Source organism: Apium graveolens, chromosome 8 (assembly GCF_009905375.1).
Source record: "Apium graveolens cultivar Ventura chromosome 8, ASM990537v1, whole genome shotgun sequence".
Taxonomy (NCBI): domain Eukaryota; kingdom Viridiplantae; phylum Streptophyta; class Magnoliopsida; order Apiales; family Apiaceae; genus Apium; species Apium graveolens.
Window position 1 is genome coordinate 76083285 of NC_133654.1, and position 21071 is coordinate 76104355.

Consider the following 21071-nt stretch of genomic DNA (forward strand, 5'->3'; position numbering starts at 1 on the left):
CCTCAGTCACTGCATCATAGACATCATGTGGAGTCAAGACCTTGATATTGCTCCCAAGAATTGTAACTTACTCATCCCTGAATTTGGCCAAGACTTGATCCATCTCGAACACAAAATCCAAATATATCCATGCATCTACATTTCCATCCTGTTCTTCATCATTCATAATCTTGTCCTTATGTTTTTCAACATATTCATTGTATGTGAGCATGATGGCTTGATAGTCTTGATTGCTCATATCAGAGGTGAGTAAATACTGTGAGATATTTGCTAGTCCAGAAATATGTTCAACTAGAAGATCATCTATAGAAGTAGGTTGAGAACCAGATTCTTGCAGCCATTGAGATAGAATGTGTCATTGTTGAGGTTGTAAAGTTGAGGGTTGAGCTGTTAAGGGATCAAAACCACCTGTGACTGAAGTCGCAATTTTTCTCACAGATTGCTCTGTGTTTATGATAGTGTGTTGTCCTTCACTTGTAGTGGGAACCTCTAATTGAATTGGAGGGGATTTGACTGGGTTACTGTCATGTATACCAGCCTCAAACCCTTGTGCTTCTTGCAAAGCACTGTCACATGAAAGTGATAAACTTGCTTCCCCCATAGCAGGATCATTGGCAATTGAACTCCTAGCATCAACTGCTAATGCTATTTCTGCTAGGGTTTTGAGGGGAGTTGTTCCTACATGAGAAACCTCCAATTGAATTCGAGAGGATTTAGATAGCTCCCCCTCAGGAGTACTACCCTCAAACCTTACAATCTGTGAAGACTAATTTACACATGAAGGTGCATTTAGTATCTCCATGGGGTCTTCAGTAAAAACTGATGAATCCCCCATGTTTTTGATGGTGTCATCAAGGTCTACCCCGGCTAGTAGCCTCTCACCATCTGATTGTAGTGTCTGGGTGGTGAGCAAGGTTCTTGAACCAAGTCACTTGATTTAGCTTGCACTTGAGAGTTAGATTCAAGTGCTGTAGATGGAGAAGAAATTTGTGAGATTAGGAGTTGTTGCTCAGAAGTGAGTGTTGTCAGCTTCCCCTGAATGGATGAGGGAGATTCAATAGATGTGCCCTCACTGTGTGTGCCATCCTTATTTCTTTTACTATACACTTGGATTTGATCAAGTGCAGGCTGTGCAGACTCCATACATGATGCATTGGGGTAAATGCTCTTTTCAATAGACACATCCTGTTGAGAGGATATATCTAGAGTCTGTTTGATCCCCATATTTACAACTGCATCCTTTTGAGAGGATACAGAGGTGGTTTGAGTGGTCAGCTCAGATTTCTTACTCTTCTTTGATCTCTTGACCAAGGGTGACTCAGTTTCTGTGTGTTCCTCACCACTCTAAGTCAAAACTGTTAAGGTTACCCCCTTTCTCTTCCTTTTACTCACTTCATCCTTTTGAGAAGATGAGGCGGTTGGTTTCCTAGCTGCTAATGGTTTTGAAGGAACAGGCTCAACATGGCTAGGTTCCTGTGGGTGTGCCTGTGTTTGTGCTTCCACAGGCTTATGAACCATTATTGCACTAAGTTGACTTGCACTAGTTCTCATGTCTGGCATAGAATAAGGGTAAGTCTTAAATCTTTCAATCATAAAAGGTGTTAACTTAAGACTTACGGGAACCTTATTTTTAGTAAGAAGTGATCCTACTAGAATTTTAGATACTTGCTTACAGTTTCCAATCAATGACCTGTTTACTCGTTCTACCATATGTATGTCATTGACTTTATAGTTTAAAGCTGACATAATAAATCTAGGTAGAAAAATTTCCTTACCTCTTGATTCCAATGACATCGTTAGCCTGATACTCAATTCCTCCAGTATGTAGTGTCCTACATTAATCTGTTTGTTGGTGGCCATTGTGCAAACCAGCTTCTGGACAACACTGGATATGTTGTCAAACCCTGACTTCCTGCAGGTGAATGCCCTTATTACTGAGTCAAAAAAAAAGACCATTCCCTCCTTAGATGCTTCTTGTTCATGCTAGCCAGGTTGATCTTCTTAGAATAATTGATGAAGTCCATGAATTCATATAGTTCATCCTGAGTTGGAGCCTCCACCAGCTTGTCAGTAGGAATACCCAGTGCCAGATTGACATCATTTTCAGAGATCTTCACCTGTTGTCCCTTGATTAGGCTGTTTATCATAATTGTTGCAGCTTGGTTGTCATGCACAATTGTCCTTGTTGTAGCTGTGTTCCAAAAGTCCCCTAACACATCCAAATACAACACATGATTAGCAATAAGAGCACCAACAAAGTAGGTCTCAGATAAGAACTTGACAAAGCATTGGAAAATCTCAGGCGCTTGGTTTGCATCCAGAAATGCAAGGAAGTTGCTCTCCTTGGGGATGAAGGGTACAATATTGTTGGCTGCCATTGATATGAGTATGAAGTTTAGTGGGTAAAAGAAATTAATGAGAAAAGAGTGAAAACGAGAGATAAATTTGTTTTGGATTGAAAAGCTAGGTCACTTGAGATCTCGAAAGTTGTAAGTATGTATATGAATCGAGATGGCTGGGTATTTATAGTAAAAGCAAATGACTTGTCGAGAACTCAAAAATAGACGTTTGAAATTAGTCTATCGAGAAGTCATTTTAAGAAATGAAAGACATATCGATAAATCATTTTATTTATTCTTGTAGAGAACTAAAAATAACCTTATCGAGATGTCAAATAAATGCCCAGTTTGTCCAGATTGGACTAAATTTGATTCCAATTTTTATTTGAATAAATTCAAAGTAAAATCAGAATAATTTTGCCAAAAGTATTTTACTAAAATAATTTATTGAATTAAATTATTTTAGTTCTGAGTTATTTATAAGTCTAAAAATAAACTTGTTAGAGAACTCACTCGAGAAGTTAGTAAATTGACTTATCGAGAACTCACTCGAGAAGTCTTATTAGACTTATCGAGAACTCAGTTCTCTATATACTTTTGATCAGTTTTAAGTCTGCCTTGTGTTAATTTTACATATTAAGGATGTAAATTAACAACTTAGCAGTTTACTTAAAATTTGAAAAATTCCAAGTTAAATTTTTGTTTTTGAAAAATAAATATGTACAGATTTCTGAAATATTTATAATTCATATTTCAGTTAATTTCTAATTAAATCAAATTAATTTTAATTTAGTAGAAATTAATCTTCTGCAAAACATAAACTGAGTTCTTGCCTCAGGTTGAAGAATTAAGCATTTCAATTTCACCTAAAAGTCTAGTGAAAGTTGCTTCATCCAAAGGTTTAGTAAAAATGTCAGCTAATTGTTTTTCTGTTGGAACAAAAATGAGATCAATGGTACCATTTATGGCATGTTCTCTAATAAAATGGTACCTTACATCAATGTGCTTTGTTCTAGAATGATTCACTGGATTAGCTACTATAGATATAGCACTAGTATTGTCACACATGATAGGAATTTTGTGTAACACTAGGCCATAATCTATTAGCTGATTTCTAATTCAAAGCACTTGAGCACAATTACTTCCTGCAACTATGTATTCAGCCTCTGCTGTAGAAGTTAATACAGATTGTTGTTTCTTGCTATACCAGGATACAAGTCTTTGTCCAAGAAATTGACAGCTTCCACTAGTACACTTTCTGTCAACCCTGCATCCAGCAAAATATGCATCTGTATAGCCAACAGCTTTAAAACCAGTTCCCTTAGGATACCATAATCCCAAGTTTGGAGTTCCCTTCAAGTATCTGAAAATCCTCTTTACAACCATCAACTGTGATTCTTTTGGATTGGCTTGAAATCTTGCACATAGACATGTTACAAACATGATGTCTGGTCTACTTGCAGTTAAGTTAAGCAATGATCCAATCATCCCTCTATAGCTTGAAATATCTACACTTTTTCCCTTTCTATTTGCAACCAACTTTGTTGCAGTAGACATAGGGGTAGATGTAGGTGAACAATCAACCATGCCAAACTTTTTCAATAAATCTTTGACATACTTAGTTTGGCTGATGAAGATCCCATAACTTCTTTGACTAACTTGAAGTCCAAGAAAGTAACTTAATTCCCCCATCATACTCATTTCATATTCACCCTGCATAATCTTGGAAAATATTTGGGAAAGCTTTTCATTTGTAGAACCAAAGATGATATCATCCACATAGATCTGAACTAGGATCATATCTTCACCATGTTTCTTGTAGAAGAGAGTCTTGTCTATAATACCTCTAGTAAAACCATATTTCAGTAGGAATTCTTACAATGTATCATACCAAGCTCTAGGTGCCTACTTTAGTCCATATAGAGCCTTGAGTAACTTGTACACAAAATTTGGAAATTATGGGTCTTCAAATCCAGGTGGCTATTGTACATAAACCTCTTCTTCTAACTCACCATTTAGGAAGGCACTCTTGACATCCATTTGATACACTTTAAAATTTGATTGTGCAGCAAATGCTAGAAGTCTTACAACTGGAGCAAAAGTATCATCATAATCAATTCCTTCTTCTTGTGAGTAGCCTTTTGCAACCAACCTTGCCTTGTTTCTGGTAATTATACCATTTTCATCCATCTTGTTCCTGAACACCCATTTTGTTCCAATAATGCTTCTATTCTTTGGTGCAGGAACTAACACCCAAACTTTATTTCTTTCAAACTGATTAAGCTCCTCTTGCATTGCAGATATCCAATCAGGATCCATTAGAGCTTCTTCAGTTTTCTTGGGCTCTATTTGAGATAGAAAGCATGCATGTAGGCACTCATTAGCAGTTGCACTTCTAGTACTCACACTAGCAGTAGGATCACCAATAATTGCTTCTCTAGTGTGACTTCTATCCCACTTCCTTGTATGAGTTTGTTGACTTGTGCTTTCATTATTTTCTTCATTATTGGTATGACTGCTAGATCCTTCTTCTCTTTCTCCCCCTGAGTTTATGTTATCAAATTCAGGTGTTTGAGATAAGCTCTATTCCCATGATTATCCTGTACAGTAGACTCTTCATTCAACATCTGTTGTGCAATGACTTCATCTTCACCATCAGAATCACCATCAATATTGAGGTTTTCAAATGCAAAGGCTTCAACTTCATTTTCATCAAGACATGCCAAGCCTAGACAATTGTCATTATCAAAAGTCACATATGTGCTTTCCATAATCTTCTTTTGATCAATCTTATAGACCTTGTAGGCAGTTTACTCGAATGAATATCCTAGAAAAATTGCTTCAAAAACTTTTGAGTCAAATTTTACCACATATTCAGAGTTGTCTTTCAAAATGTAACACTTGCTTCCAAACACATGAAGATGCTTTACAGTAGGATTTCTCTTAGACATGATTGAGTAAGGTGATTTTCCATGAGCCTTGTTAATGAGATATATGTTTTGAGTATAACATGCAGTGTTAACAGCCTCTTTCCAGAAACTTGGCATCTTGCAGCATTGTTCTAGCAACTTAAACTAATGTTCTGTTCTTTCTTTCAACTATACCATTTTGTTCAACTGTTCTAGCAGCTGGAAATTCTTGTACAATGCCTTTGTTTTTGCAGAATTCACTCAATGTTGCATTCCTGAATAATGTTCCATTATCACTTCTTAATCTCTTTACACAATTATGATCTTCAAACTGTTTCTCTATCTTCTTGATGTGCTCAATTATGATGTGTGGAGTCTCATCTTTAGAGTACATGTACTTTATCCAAGTGTATCTTGAGAAATCATCCACCATCACAAGTGCATATTTGTTCCTTGAAATTGATAAGACATTTACTGGCCTAAACAAGTCAATGTAAATAAGTTGCAATGGTGCACTTATAGAATTTACAGTTTTTGACTTGTGACTTGATCTTTTCATTTTTCCTTTCTGATAAGCTTCACAAACTTCAACTTGAGCAAAATCTAGATTAGGCATGTCTCTTACTAACTCCTTTTTGACCAAGGTGTTCATTCCCTGAAAATTCAAGCGAGACAACTTTTTATGCCATAACTTGCTTTGTTCTTCTGATGCCTTGGTGTAGAAGCAAAAAATACGATCCTTATTTGTTGAGTCCAAGTCTGCAACAAACAAGCTTCCTTTTATTGCTCCTTTCAGAGCAACTTCACCAGTTTTCTTGCTGATAAAAGTGCATTCTTCTTTGTGGAATAAAACTTCAAAGCCTTTGTCTACAAATTATCTAACACTAAGAAGATTCACTTCTAGACCAGCTACTAGTGCTACATTATCATTGACAACATTTCCAGAAACAATCTTGTCATATCCCATTGTGAATCCTTTGTTGTTGTCTCCAAAGATCACCAAAGGGACAGCCTTCTCCTCAAACTGTGATAGGAGGGCCTTATCACCTGTCATATGTCTGGGACACCCACTATCTATGATCCATATGATCTTCTTCATTTTGCCCTGCACACAATGAGTTATAAGTGTGTTTAGCAAACCAAGCAGTGTTGGGTACTTTCTTCTTGTTAACTGATTTAACAGAAGTAAAATGAGTTGTTTCAGATAAAATAGAATTCAATGACTGCTGTGCATTTTCCCTATTTTTTGTAGACCCAATTTTTGTTTCTTTGAGGTCTACTCTCAGTTTGTGACAACTTTTCATCACTTTCAAGTTGTAAGGGATGCAGTCAAACTTGTCACAGAATGAGTAAGGATCATTTGCATCTGCTTCATTGTATTTGCAGGCTCCTTCAGCTGGCTTGCTAACAGCCTTTTTAAAAAGGTAAGTTAAATGATTCACAGAGCCACATTTTTCGCATTACTTTCTTGGAGCATCTGTAACATAGGCAAAGTTGTTGCTTTTGTTTATCCCAATTTCCCATTTCTATTTTCTTCTTCTTTCTTGCATCATCAGTTTTGGTTTCTTTGATAGGTGTCTTGGAACCTTAGTTATCCATGAGCTTCTCTTCAGTTTTGAAAGATTAAGTTGCTTCTGCATCTTTCTTCTCATTATCTTCATTAGCAATTTCTTGCTTGATAATCAACTCTTCTTCACTGAAGTTAACCTCACATGCCTTGACCATAGGTGAATCCACTTTTTTCAGGATTATTGGAACATTTTCATTTTCCGTTGCTTTCCCTTTGTCACTTATATTTTTCTTCTTGCTGTTCAAGGCATCAAAATAAAGACCAATAACAATATTTGTACATGGATTATTTTTCTCATGGTATTGTCCAACTAACTCAGATGCATTCTTGAAGGACTTCAATTTAACTTCATTCTTTTCCAGCTTCTCCCTTAGCACTACTTTAATTTCACTTGCACACTTGAGCTTGTTCTTCATATATGCATTTTCTTGTCGTACAACTTCAAGCTCTACCAACAACAATTCAGCTTCTTGTTTCTCATTTTCAAGCTTCTCATTTATCTTTTTTAATCTGCTAACTTCTTCATTAGCAGCAACCATACTTGTATGAATGTGAAATATTTATGTGTTCATCTTCTCTACAGTTTCCCTATATTGACTCACATTTAAATCAATGGTGGTGAGAGTTGGTACATGTGATTTTGATGAGGATGACTCTCCTTGATCCAAGGCCATTAGTGCATAATTTTCAACTTCCTCATCTTCATCATTATCAGAATCATCCCAACTCTTTCCCTCTATAATATAAGCTTTTCTTTGTTGTTTCTTCAGAAGAGCTTCATACTTTACTTCCAGTTCAAGATAAGCTTTGTCTTTCTTTGCTTTCTTGGGTTTCCTGCATTCTTTAGCAAAATGGCCTAGTTCATCAAAATTGAAGCACCTTATCTTTGATATGTCAACATATCTAGTTTTGTAACTCTTTTTGCTATCAGATGTGTACTTCCCTTTTCCTTTCCAACTGTTGTCTTTGTTGAATGATTGTCCTTTACCCTTGAAGAATCTTGGATTCTTCACTCTAATGTTAGAGAACTTTGTTGCCAGATAGGCCGTTGACTGATCAAGCTCATCAAGTTCATCCAGGGTGTAGAACTCATCTTCCTCCAATTCCAGAATGACCTGTTCCTGTGAATCATTGGTTCTTTGCTCACTTGTTGAGGCAACTGGAGTCCGGGATCTTGGTTCATCATTAGAGGTCTGGATTTCATTGACAATAAGATCACTTGAACCATCTACAACATGCTCTTGACCAGATCTGAATGATTTTCTTTGAATCATTTCTAATTCAGATGTTTTTAAGATTTCATAAAGAACTTCCAGTGTTATCCTGCTTAGATCTCTCCCTTCTCTGATTGTAGAAATTTTCTGTTCCAAATGGTCAGGAAGTGTAAGCTAAAATTTCAGATTACTTCTTCAGCTTCACAGTATTTGTCATGGAGCTGCAAGTCATTTATCAGCTTATTAAACCTTTCAAAGACATCAGTGATACTTTCTTTTGGCTTGGCCATGAAACTCTCATATTGTGAAATCAGTATCTTTCTTTGATTAGATCTAACTTCCTCAGTTCCATCATAGAGTATTTCAATCTTTTCCCAGATCTGTTTGGCAGTGTCACAGTTGACAATGTTGTTGTACATCACATTGTCAAGTGACTCTATCAATATTAACTGCAAGCCACTATCTAGGGAAAATTTTTCTTTTTCAGGCTCAGTGTACTCAGAAGGGTCTTTTGGAGCATAATGAGATGGAATGACCATATCACCATCTGTTTATTCCTCAACTCTAACCATAGGAGTGAAGGACCCATTTTTAAGAATCTGAATGTAGAGTGGATTGGCCATCCTGATAAACAGCAATATTTTCTTTTTCCAAAGAGTGTAGTTAGCTTTGTCAAAAGTAGGAATTTTGATGCTACTGATTTTCTGTGTATTCATTCTTCCAAGATCTTCAATCTGTTTACTTTCAGATTTTGCTCTGATACCACTTGTTAGGTAATGAATTACACACAGGGGGGGTGAATGTGTTTTAGTGTTTCTATGCTTTTCTTGAACTGTTTTATTTTTGAAAAAAGTAAATCAAATCTTTTAGTAAGATGTGTTATAACAGAAATTAAACATGCAGCTATGAATAACACAGATCTTTCAAAACTCACTTAATTTTATATTAAAATTAAGAATGTTTTGCTATAAAATTTCTAGGCTCTTTGTTGTTAAGGAGCTTAGATTCTTCCTTGAGAGAATACAAGATTTCTGATCTAAATTGTTACTTCTAACAAAGGACCAGTGTTAACTTTATATCATAGTTAACTACTGGTTTACACAGTGTACAATAAGAAATCCTAGTTACTTTAGTAAATTGTCACTTATCATTTCCATTTTAGGAAAAGTATATCTTCCATTTATGTCTTAGCATATCTTTGCATCTTTGCATACTGTGTTAATCTTGATCTTTCTTTGTCAGTAATCTTCACCCTTGATCTTGCACACTCTTCAAACTGCTTTTTGTAGACTTGTCAATCCAACTGATTAGATTGTTTGTTGATTGTTAATCTTGGATATTGAACTGGTCTGCAATTTACACTTTGAGATTTTACCTCAAGATCTCTCGTTAGGCATATAGAGATCTTGACATCTCGATAAGTATATTGACTTATCGATATCTTTAATACTCTATAGTTGATTTGACTTGTAGAGGTCTCTGAGTTCTCTATAAGAGAATTTGGCTTATCGAGATCTCTTATCTTCATATCTTCACTTTGACTTATCGATATCTCTGAGTTCTCTAGTGACTTATTGACTTGTCGATAACTCAGAGTTCTCTAGTCAAATTTGACTTGTCGATAACTCAGAGTTCTCTAGTGAACTTTTGACTTGTCGATATCTCTGAGTTCTCCAGTGAATTTTGACTTATCGATAACTCAGAGTTCTCTAATGAATGTTGACTTATTGATAACTCTGAGTTCTCTAGTGAAGAATTGACTTGTCGATATCTCAAATCTTCATGTCTTCAATTTGGCTTGTCAATATCTCTGAGTTCTCTAGTAGCTTTCTTGAGTTCTTTATAAGTCATTCTGGAGTTTTCGAATGAATTTTCTATAACATTAAATCTATGACTTGTAGAGATCTTAACTTAGAATATTTTTCCCAAAACAGATTTATTCAACCCCAAGATTCTTCATAATTCTTCTGAGACATGATCTTCTTGATCTTCTTCCAGATAGAATTCTTAGGCTTGATACTGTTTAAAGAAAAAGACTACAGTCTGCTCTTTTGACATTTTTATAGACTTTAAATGTTACAAGTACAAAATGCAAACTAAGATTACAATACAACTTACTTAGGGTTATCAATTTGACTTAGTCTTGTTATTGTACAGGCATGTCTTGCACAACATTACTGTATAGTGTGTTTATCTATTCAAAATATAGTATGGTAAAGGCTATTTATATTTACGGAATATTGGTACCCCGTTGGATTATACCATATATAAAAATAGAATACTTAATAGCTAAGTATTAATAAAACTGATCCAATTCAGTATCGGTTTTAGGATAAACATCAAAATTAGGCTTTTAAATAAAATGTTGGGGTTGCGAGCTTTTGTTTACTCGTAATATGAGAAAATATCTAGTTTACCGGAGCGATCAAAAAATATTAAAATAATCGTAGAATTGTACTGGAAATCGTACAGATAAATCCGTACTCCGGATCGAAAATTTTAAACACAATATATGCTCAGAATATCCAAATTAGGCTAGAAACTAGTTTTCTTGTAACTGTCAAGTAATGAAAACGTATAAACCGCTATGAGTGGACAGTTTTCGAATAATTAAAATAATTAATGATTAAATCGAAAAATAATATTTAAATCTATAAATCAGTTATAAAATCATATAATAACGTATAATTTACCAGAAAAATATCTAAATAATCTATACCTCATTTTGAGAATATAAATATCAAAATTTCGCAAATTATATCACATACGGACCATAAACACAGAAACCAATTAACACATAATTCACAAAATTCAATTAATATTCACATAATATTTATTTATCATAATAGAAAAATACATGATAAAACCAGGATATTACATCTTCACCCCTTAAAAGGATTCTATCTTTAGAATAACCTAAAAAAACAAATGAGGGTACTTTTTACCCACATCACTTTCTAACTCCCAAGTTGATTCTTCAACCTTTGGGTTTCTCCACAATACGCTTACAAGATTTATCACTTTATTTCCTAACACTTTCTCTCTTCTTTCTAAAATCTCTATTGGACTCTCAACATAAGACAAATATGACTGAAGTTCTATCAGCTCATATTTTATCACAGTCCTAGAATCTCGATGGTACTTCTTAAGCATTGACACATGAAAGACGTTATGAATGTGCTCCATATGCGGGGGTAACGCCAATTTGTAAGCTACCTTGCTAACAAGTTTCAAGATTTTAAATGGTACAACGTATCTAAGACTCAGCTTTCCCTTCTTTCCAAATCTGCACAGTCTTTTCCATGGAGACACCTTCAGTAATACTAGTTCTCCATATGCAAATTTCATGTCTTTCTTGGCTTGGTTCGCGTATTTCCTTTGACGATTCTGTTATGCAATTAACCTTTTCTGGATGACTTTGACAACTTCTTTCGTTTGTTGTACCAATTATGGTCCAAGTATCTTACGTTCTCCAACTTCATCCCAATATACTGGTGAATGACATTTGCGTCCATAAAGAGCTTCGTAAGGAGGCATTCCAATACTGGCCTGATAACTGTTGTTGTAAGAAAATTCAACTAAAGGTAGATGCTCATCCCAGCTTCCTTTGAAATCGATAGCACAAACACGTAACATATCTTCAATAGTCTGAATCATTCTTTCACTTTGGCAGTCTATCTGTGGGTGATAAGCTATACTCTTGTTCAACTTGGTTCCCAAACATTTCTCAAAACATCTCCAGAATCTTGAATTGAATCTTGGATTTCAGTCAGATATAATGGATACAAGGTCTCCGTGACGAACTACTATTCCCTTCAAATACATGTAAACTAACTTGTCCAATGAGAATCTTTCATTAATGGGAAGAAAATAAGCTGACTTGGTTGTCATTGTTTGCTTTTGTCCTTGGTAATCTGACTATAAAGTCTATCACAATATGCTCCCATTTCCATTCTGGAATTTCTAACTGTTGCAATAATCCACTTGGCCTTTGATGCTCTGCTTTAACTCTCTGACATGTATAACATCTACTAACTTATTCTGCAATCTTTTTTGGAATTTTGAAGATCTTCCCAAGTAGTGATGGACCCAGCTGGTAAAGAATGTAACCAGTCCTTAGCCTTGTCCCTCAGAGAGAATGGAAAATGCCTCAGCTTGATAGCCTCATCAGTAACACCATTATATTTGAAAGTACTACAGATCTCGACAAAATTCCTAATATACATGTTGGGATCTTCAATCGCAGCACCTCCGAAAGAAACAGAATTCTGTACCATCTGAATAGTGCCCGGCTTGATTTCAAAAGTATTGTCCTGAATAGCCGGATGAATGATGCTTGACTGAATTTCATCATTTTTAGGCCCAGAAAAGTCCACAAGAGCTGGGTCAGCTGTAACTATACGATCACCCATTATTTCAGGTTCTTTCTTTTCACTCTCTTTATCCGAATCTTCAAAATCTATCCTCTCCGGAAAGTCAAGAATGTATCTGTCTCCTCAACCTTATCTAGATTTCTCTTGCGGGTGCGAGAACGTGTTTGCATAAACGCTCGCTAGAATACCTGAAACACAACCAGAAGCAGTAAGTAACAAGTCTTAATCAATGAATCCTAATTTTTCTGTTTTTTTTCCTGCCAACATTTTTCTAATTTTTTTGGGTTTTTGGATAAAGTATAAATTCTAAGGGTTCCTCTGGTCTCATATCTTGGGTTGCCTCCCAAGAAGCGCTTCTTTTACGTCATTAGCTTGACGTAGAGTAATGCGATCAAGTTGACAATAAAACGGCACTAACCACTTCATGGTTTGCCGTATCCCCATAATAGTGCTTCAATCTCTAACCATTTACTTTGAATGCTTGGCCCAGATCATTCTCAAAAATCTCCACCGCTCCATGTGGAAACACAGTTTTGACGATAAATGGTCCAGACCACCTTGATTTCAACTTTCCAGGAAAAAGTCGGAGACGGGAGTTGAATAAAAGAACTTGTTGCCCCGGCACGAATGACTTAGGAGATAGCTTCCTATCATTCCACCTTTTTACCTTTTCCTTGTACATTTTGTAGTTTTCGTACGCTTGAAGTCGAAATTCATCAAGTTCATTTAACTGAAGCATTCGCTTCTTCCCAGCTGCATCTAGATCAAGGTTTAACTTCTTCAATGCCCAATAAGCCTTATGCTCAAGCTCCGCAGGTAAATGACATCCCTTACCATAGACAAGTTGAAACGGGGACGTCCCAAGTGGAGTCTTATATGCTGTTCTATAAGCCCAAACAGCTTCATCGAGCTTCAAAGACCAATCTTTCCTTGACGGACAAATGACTTTCTCTAGAATGCGCTTGATCTCTCTATTAGACACTACAGCTTGACCATTAGTTTGCGGATGATAGGCAGTAGCAATGCGATGATTCATATTGTAGCGTTGCATCATAGAAATGAACTTACGATTGCAGAAATGTGACCCTTCATCACTTATGATAACTCGTGGCGTTCCAAACCTTGTGAATATTTTCTTATGAAGGAAACTCAACACTACCTTTGCATCATTAGTCGGTAGAGCCTTGACTTCTACCCATTTCAAGACATAATCGACTGTCAGCAAGATGTACTGATTATTGCAGGACGAGATAAATGGTCCCATGAAATCGATTCCCCAAACATCGAAGACCTCAAATTCAAGCATCACATTTAAAGGCATCTCATCCTTTTTGTTAGGATTCCCAACTCTTTGGCAACGATCACACCTTAAAACAAACTGATGTGCATCCTTAAACAACGTAGGCCAGGAAAAACCTGCTTGAAGAATACGAGCTGCTGTCTTTTCACCACCATAATATCCACCATAAACTGTGGAATGACAGTCTCGTAATATCCCCTCCGTCTCACAGAATGGGATACATCTCCTGATGATCTGGTCAGCTCCTTGTCTAAACAAATATGGTTCATCCCACATGTACCACTTCACCTCATGCAGAAACTTCTTCTTTTGAGCCACATTCATATTAGGAGGCATTATATTACTAACAAGATAGTTCACAATGTCTGCGAACCATGGCTCTTCCTCTTGAATTGTGAACAACTGCTCATCCGGAAAAGATTCATTGATCAATGTCTTATCATGTGAAGTAGAATTGGGATTCTCCAATCTAGAGAGATGGTCAGCTACTTGATTTTTAGTACCTTTTCAATCCTTGATCTCTAACTCGAATTCTTGTAGCAAGAGAACCCAACGAATAAGTCTAGGCTTTGAATCCTTCTTTGAGACCAGATAGCGGATGGCAGCGTGATCAGTGAACACGGTCACCTTTGTCCCAAGTAGATAAGATCGAAATTTTTTGAAACCAAAAACTATAGCCAAGAGCTCCTTCTCAGTAGTGGTGTAGTTCAGTTGGGCTTCATTTAGCGTCTTACTAGCATAATGGACCACATGAAAGATATTATTCTTTCACTACCCAAGAACTGCTCCCACTGCATAATCACTTGCATCACACATCATCTCAAAAGGTTCTCTCCAATCAGGTGTCGTAATAACTGGTACGGTGATTAAACTCTTCTTGAGAGTCTCGAATGCTGCCAAACATTCATCGTCAAATGTGAAAGGCACATATTTCTTGAGCAAGTTGCACAACGGCTTAGATATCTTAGAGAAGTCCTTGATGAAACGCCGATAGAAACCCGCATGACCAAGAAAGCTACGGATTCCCTTCACAGAAATAGGTGGCGGAAGATTTTCAATGACGCCCACCTTGGCTTTATCCACCTCAAGACCCTTACTAGAGACCTCATGCCCAAGAATGATGCCTTGCTGCACCATAAAGTGACATTTTTCCCAATTGAGTACCATATTGGTTTCCACACACCTTTTGAGCACCAAACGGAGATTATTCAAGCATTCATCATACGAATGTCCAAAGACAGGGAAGTCGTCCATGAACACTTCGACATTATTTCCAATCATATCAGAGAATATAACCATCATGCATTTCTGAAAAGTGGCAGGTGCACCACATAAGCCAAAAGAAACTCTGCGAAAAGCAAACGTGCCGAATGGACAAGTGAAGGTAGTCTGCTCTTGATCTTCTGGTGTAATGCAAATCTGATTATAGCCCGAATAGCCGTCCAGAAGACTATAATACTCATGACCAGCCAACCTGTCAAACATTTGATCAATAAATGGAAGAGGGAAATGATCCTTCCTCATGGCTTTATTCAACTTTCTGTAGTCCATGCATACCCTCCATCCTGTGACTGTTCGAGCGGGGATGAGCTCGTTCTTCTCATTTGCTACCACAGTAATACCTCATTTCTTAGGTGCACATTGCACGGGGCTCACACAAGAACTGTCAAAAATAGGATATATAATTCCTGCATCCAGCCACTTTAGAATTTTTTTCTTCACCACTTATTCCATGATAGGATTAAGCCTTCGCTGTTAATCAACAGTTGGCTTGCTACCTTCCTCTAGCAGAATTGTATGCGTGCAGTACGAAAGGCTGATCCCTTTTATATCTGCTATAGTCCATCCAATGGCTGATTTGAATTCTCTCAGGATCCTCAAGAGCTTGTCCTCATCACTACCTGAAAGGTCACATGCAATAATAACATGCAAAGTATATGCATCACCTAAAAAAGCATACCTCAAATGTTCAGGAAATGGTTTAAGCTCCAAAGTAGGTGCTTCCTCAATAGATGGTATGAGCTTTCCCTCAGCATTCTTGAGATCAGTATTTTCCAGAGATTAAAATGGCATGTCTAGCTTTTATTTCCAAGGAGAAGCATTTAGATATTGTAACTGCTCATTGCCTTCCTCATCATCGCTGTCAAATTCCCCCAATAAGGCTTTTTCTAAGGCATCAGGCCTTAGTAGATGATCAAGTTCTGAAGTAACTACAGAATCAATCAAATCCACCTTGAAGCACTCCTCATCTTCCGTAGGGAATTTCATCGCATTGAACACATTGAATGTCACATCTTGATCTTGCTCCCTCATGGTGAGTTCACCTTTTTGCACATCTATCAAGGTGCGGCCTGTAGCCAAGAAAGGTCTTCCCAAGATTATGGAAATCTTCTTATCTTCCTCGAAATCCAGAATGACAAAATCTGCAGGAAAGATGAGCTTGTCCACCTTTACTAGCACGTCCTCCACGATGCATCGTGGGTATGTAATCGAATGATCAGCCAATTGTAGAGACATGTAGGTGGGCTTTGGATCAGGCAAATTCAGCTTTTTGAAGATAGACAACGGCATCATATTTATGCTTGCTCCCAAATCGCAAAGGCACTTGTCGAATGACAATTTGCCAATGGTGCAAGGAATGGTGAAGCTACCTGGATCCTTTAGCTTTGGAGGTAACTTTTGTTGTAGCATGACACTGGACTCTTCCGTCAGAGCAACGATATCAAGATCATCCAGTTTCACCTTCCTTGAAAGAATACATATCATGAATTTCGCATAACTAGGCATTTGCTCCAGAGCCTCTGCGAAAGGTATGTTGATGTGAAGTTTCTTGAACACCTCCAGAAACTTACCAAATTGCTTGTCCATCTTTTGTTTTTGCAATCGCTTAGGAAAAGGTGGTGGAGGATAGAGCTATTTCTCCCCTGTATTACCCTTAAGCAGAGTGTGTTCAACAGTAGTCTTCCTTGGTTCCCCTTCTTTCTCCTTTTGCTTTTCTTCTCCATCTACCTTCAACATCTCCATCTTTTGCTTTTTCAGCATCAGCAACTTTTCCAGACCTTAAGGTGACAACTTTGACTTGCTCCTTGGCTTTCTTCCTACCTGGCACTTCAGTATCGCTGGGAAGTGTGCCAGGTTGACGATTGAGCAAGGCATTGGCTATTTGTCCAATTTGATTTTCCAAGGTCTTGGTAGAAATAGCCTGACTTTTGCACAACAACTCTAACTCCTCAAAATCAGCACTAGAAGGTTGAACAACACCTCCTTGTTGAGGATATAATTGCCTTTGAGCATATTGCTGAGGTTGCTAGAATCCAGGTGGATTAAACTGTTTACTTGTATCTTGCTGATATGATTGTTGAACAACATTATGATTATTGCTCCAGCTGAAATTGGGATGATTTCTGTTATCATGATGATAAGTAGCGGGCACCGGCTGCTGCGATCTCTGAAAATTGTTCACATACTGAATAGATTCATTAACAAGAGTACACTGATCCATATCATGAGAGCCTGCACAAAGCTCACGGACACTAGCTATTTCATTTACTCCATAGTTGGCTAAAGAATCGACCTTCATAGACGGCGCCTGAAGCTGCGCTGCAATAGCTGTAGCTGCATCAGCTTCCAGAATACTTGCTACCTTCCCAGGCATCATCCTTTGAGTTGGGTTTTGATACTCGTTTGAAGCCATAATTTCAATGAGATTATAGGCCTCAGTATAGCTTTTGGCCCATAAAGCGCCTCCAGAAGCAGCATCGAGCATGGGCCTAGATTGGGCCCCCAAACCATTGTAGAAACCAGTGATCACCATCCAGACAAGCATACCATGATGTGGACACTTTCTCAACATCTCCTTGTAGCGCTCCCAAGCTTCGCACATAGATTCTCCTTGTTGCTGCGCAAACTGAGTAAGAGCACTCCTCATACCTGCAGTCTTGGCCATTGGATAGAACTTCAACAGAAACTTTTGTGCAAGATCTTCCCAAGTAGTGATGGACCCAGCTGGTAAAGAATGTAACCAGTCCTTAGCCTTGTCCCTTAGAGAGAATGGGAAAAGCCTCAGCTTGATAGCCTCATCAGTAATACCATTATATTTTAAAGTACTACAGATCTCGATAAAATTCCTGATATGCATGTTGGGATCTTCAGTCGCAGCACCTCCGAAAGAAACAGAATTCTGCACCATCTGAATAGTGCCCGGATTGATTTCAAAAGTATTGGCCTGAATAACTGGATGAATGATGCTTGACTGAATATCATCAATTTTAGGTCGAGAAAAGTCCATAAGAGCTGGGTCAGCTGGAACTATACGATCACCCATTGTTTCAGGTTCTTTCTTTTCACTCTCTTTATCCGAATCTTCAAAATATATCTTCCCCAGAAAGTCAAGAGCTGTATCTGTCTCTTCAGCCGTATCTAGATTTCTCTTACGGGTGCGAGGACGTGTTTGCATAAACGCTCGCTAGAGTACCTGAAACACAATCGGAAGCAGTAAGTAACAAGTCTTAATCAATGAATCCTAATGACCACTTGTTGTGTATATGTTGTGTACTTGATGATTTCATGAACGAAACTCCTTGGTAGATTTTACTTAGTGAAAATGTAGCACTCGACGGATAAGGATTATACTCCCGACGGATAACTCATTTTAGTCCCGACGGATGATGACTAATTATCTATCGAGTGAGTAGCTTATGTAACAATAAGTCTGTAGCACATTTCTGTATACACATTATTTAGAATCTGTAGTAGTACTTAAGTCATGTTGACTTTAACTAGATATGCAGAATAGGTTGATTAATTATACATAGATGATGTCTTGTAATTCTGCATAAATGAAATGAAGTCAAGTGCCTGATTGCTACCCGAAGGATAAACAACAATAAATTCGACGGATGATCAACAACCCGACGGATGATCAATAACTCGACGGATGATCATAAACCCGACAAATAGAGAATTCAAATATCTGTTGACAGTGACAACACAGTCACATGCGTCGAGTGTATACAAATGGAATGTGATAGCCTATTCAATAGGGTTTTCAAGAACAAAGAAGCATTGCCATTTCCATGCTATTATGAAGATATTCAAAGATGCTGGAATAAAGTAATGAAGTAGCATTGTATTAGACTTCATAGTTTTTGTTTTATTATCCTGTCTTATTACTTTGTAATCTTGGTGATATATATAAACCAAGAAGCAGGAATAGAATAAAAATTAAGAAACTAAGCAACTAAGAGAGAAACAATTGTAAGTTGTACTCTTAGCATTTCTCTCATTCTTAGTTGTTATCATTTTGTAAGCAGCTGTGAGATTTTTGCACACAGAGTTCTCTCGATATATATTATATATCTCTGGTGGAATCATTAAAATCCACCACAAAGTTTTTAAAGACTCTTGTTTTTAATTACTTGTGTTTTGATTCATTTCAAGTAACTATTCTGCATTCTGCTAATCAATTCACACTTATATATATATATTTGAGTTAGAACATTTTTATTCAAGAAAAAGTTTTAAGAATTCCATTCAACCCCCCTTCTGTAATTCTTGTTACATCGTTAAGGGACTAACAATTGGTATCAGAGCAAGCTCTTGAAGAACAAAGAGTTTAAAGATCAAAACAATACAGCAAGATGAACAAGAAGGATGTTGGAGTCAAGATTCCTTTTCTGGATAAAGATAATTACCATAATTGGAAGGTAAAGATGCATCTTTATTTGCTTTCTCAAGATGAGGCCTATGTGGACTGCATAGAAAGAGGCCGTCATGTTCCAATGAGAGCTGCAACTGGAAATGAGACATTTGTCCCCAAGCCAAGGCATGAATGGTATGATCCTGACATTGAACAAGTCATGAAGGATTAAAAGGCCATGAATATCATGTTTAATGGAGTTGATGGTGATATGTTTGACAACATTATCAACTGCAAAACTGTCAAGGATGTTTCGGATACAATACAGATCATCTGTGATGGCACTGAGCAAGTTAGAGAAACCAAGATGCAGCTATTGATTCAGCAATATGAGCATTTTCATAATGAAGAAATTGAGTCTCTCACTGACATTTTTAGTGGGTTTCAAAAACTGCTAAATGTTTTAAAACTACATGGAAGGGTCTATCAGACAAAAGACTCCAATATGAAATTCCTTAGATCTCTTCCAAAGGAATGGAAACCAATGACAGTCTCATTGAGAAACTCACAAGTTTACAAGGAGTTTACTTTGGAGAGACCGTATGGCATCCTGAAAACTTATGAGCTTGAAATAGAGCAAGATGAGAGGATGGAGAGAGGAAAGAAGAAAGGAGGGTCCATTGCACTAGTTGCTGAGTTAGAGAAAGAGAAGGAGATGAAGATGGAAGCTGTTGAGTCAACTTCAAGGGTCTGTGAAAGCAAAGGCAAGGGGCTTGCAATAGAAAGTGAAGATTCCTTGAGCCAGGATGACATGGAAGACATTGATGAACATTTAGCATTTCTTTCCATAAGATTTGCCAAACTCAAGTTCAAAAAGAACTTTGGATCAGCCAAGCCAAATAGAAACATGGTGGATAATTCAAAATTCAAATCTTTCAAATGTGGCTTGGCAAGGCACTTTGCCAGTGAGTGTAGAAAGTCAGATTCCAGTAAGAAAAAGTTTGAGCCTGTGGATTATAAGCAAAAATACTTTGAGCTGCTCAAACAAAAGGAAAGGGCTTTTATTACACAAGAAAATGACTGGGCAACAGATGGTCTGGATGAAGATGAAGATGTCAGCTATGTCAATCTAGCCCTAATGACCAAGTCTGATGAAACAGAAACAAGTTCTCAAGTAATCAGGTAATTACTACAAACCTTGCACATTTATCTAAAGCTGAGTGTAATGATGCTATAAATGACATGTCTACAGAGTTATATCATTTGCGTGTTACACTTTAGTCTCTTACTAAAGAAAATACTAAAATCAAAGAAAACAATTTGTTTTTGAGTGAGAGAAATAATGTGCTAGAATCTCAGTTCATTGATTTTGAAAAACTAAGAATTGAATGTAAGATTTCCAAGGAGGAATTAACTGAGTCCTTGAAGAAAGAAGAAATTTTGAAGAAGTAGTTCGAGCGTGAACAGGAGGTGATTAAGGCATGGAAAACATCTAGAGATGTCCATGCTCAAATCACCAAAGTTCAAGGAATCGAGTCCTTCTGTGATGCAGCTTGGAAAAAGAACAAGGAGAAACTAGAACCAAATTTAGTGGATTGAGTGCTAACAGATGTAGACTCGACGGATGATGAGGATCATCCGTCGGATAACAAAAAGGGTTATCCGTCAACTGATGAAAATCCTCATCCGTCGGCTGTAAGCAAGCCTATCAGTAAAGCCAAACTTGTT

The 21071-nt window shown here is 37.2% G+C and overlaps 1 non-coding gene across 1 annotated transcript; it reads left to right on the forward strand.

The window, feature by feature from the left end:
* The first annotated feature begins 17529 nt into the window (after nt 1–17529).
* Nucleotides 17530–17636, forward strand: LOC141681334 (small nucleolar RNA R71). Its single transcript, XR_012558774.1, has one exon. It is a non-coding gene; the product is annotated as a small nucleolar RNA R71 (small nucleolar RNA).
* Nucleotides 17637–21071: the final 3435 nt, after the last annotated feature.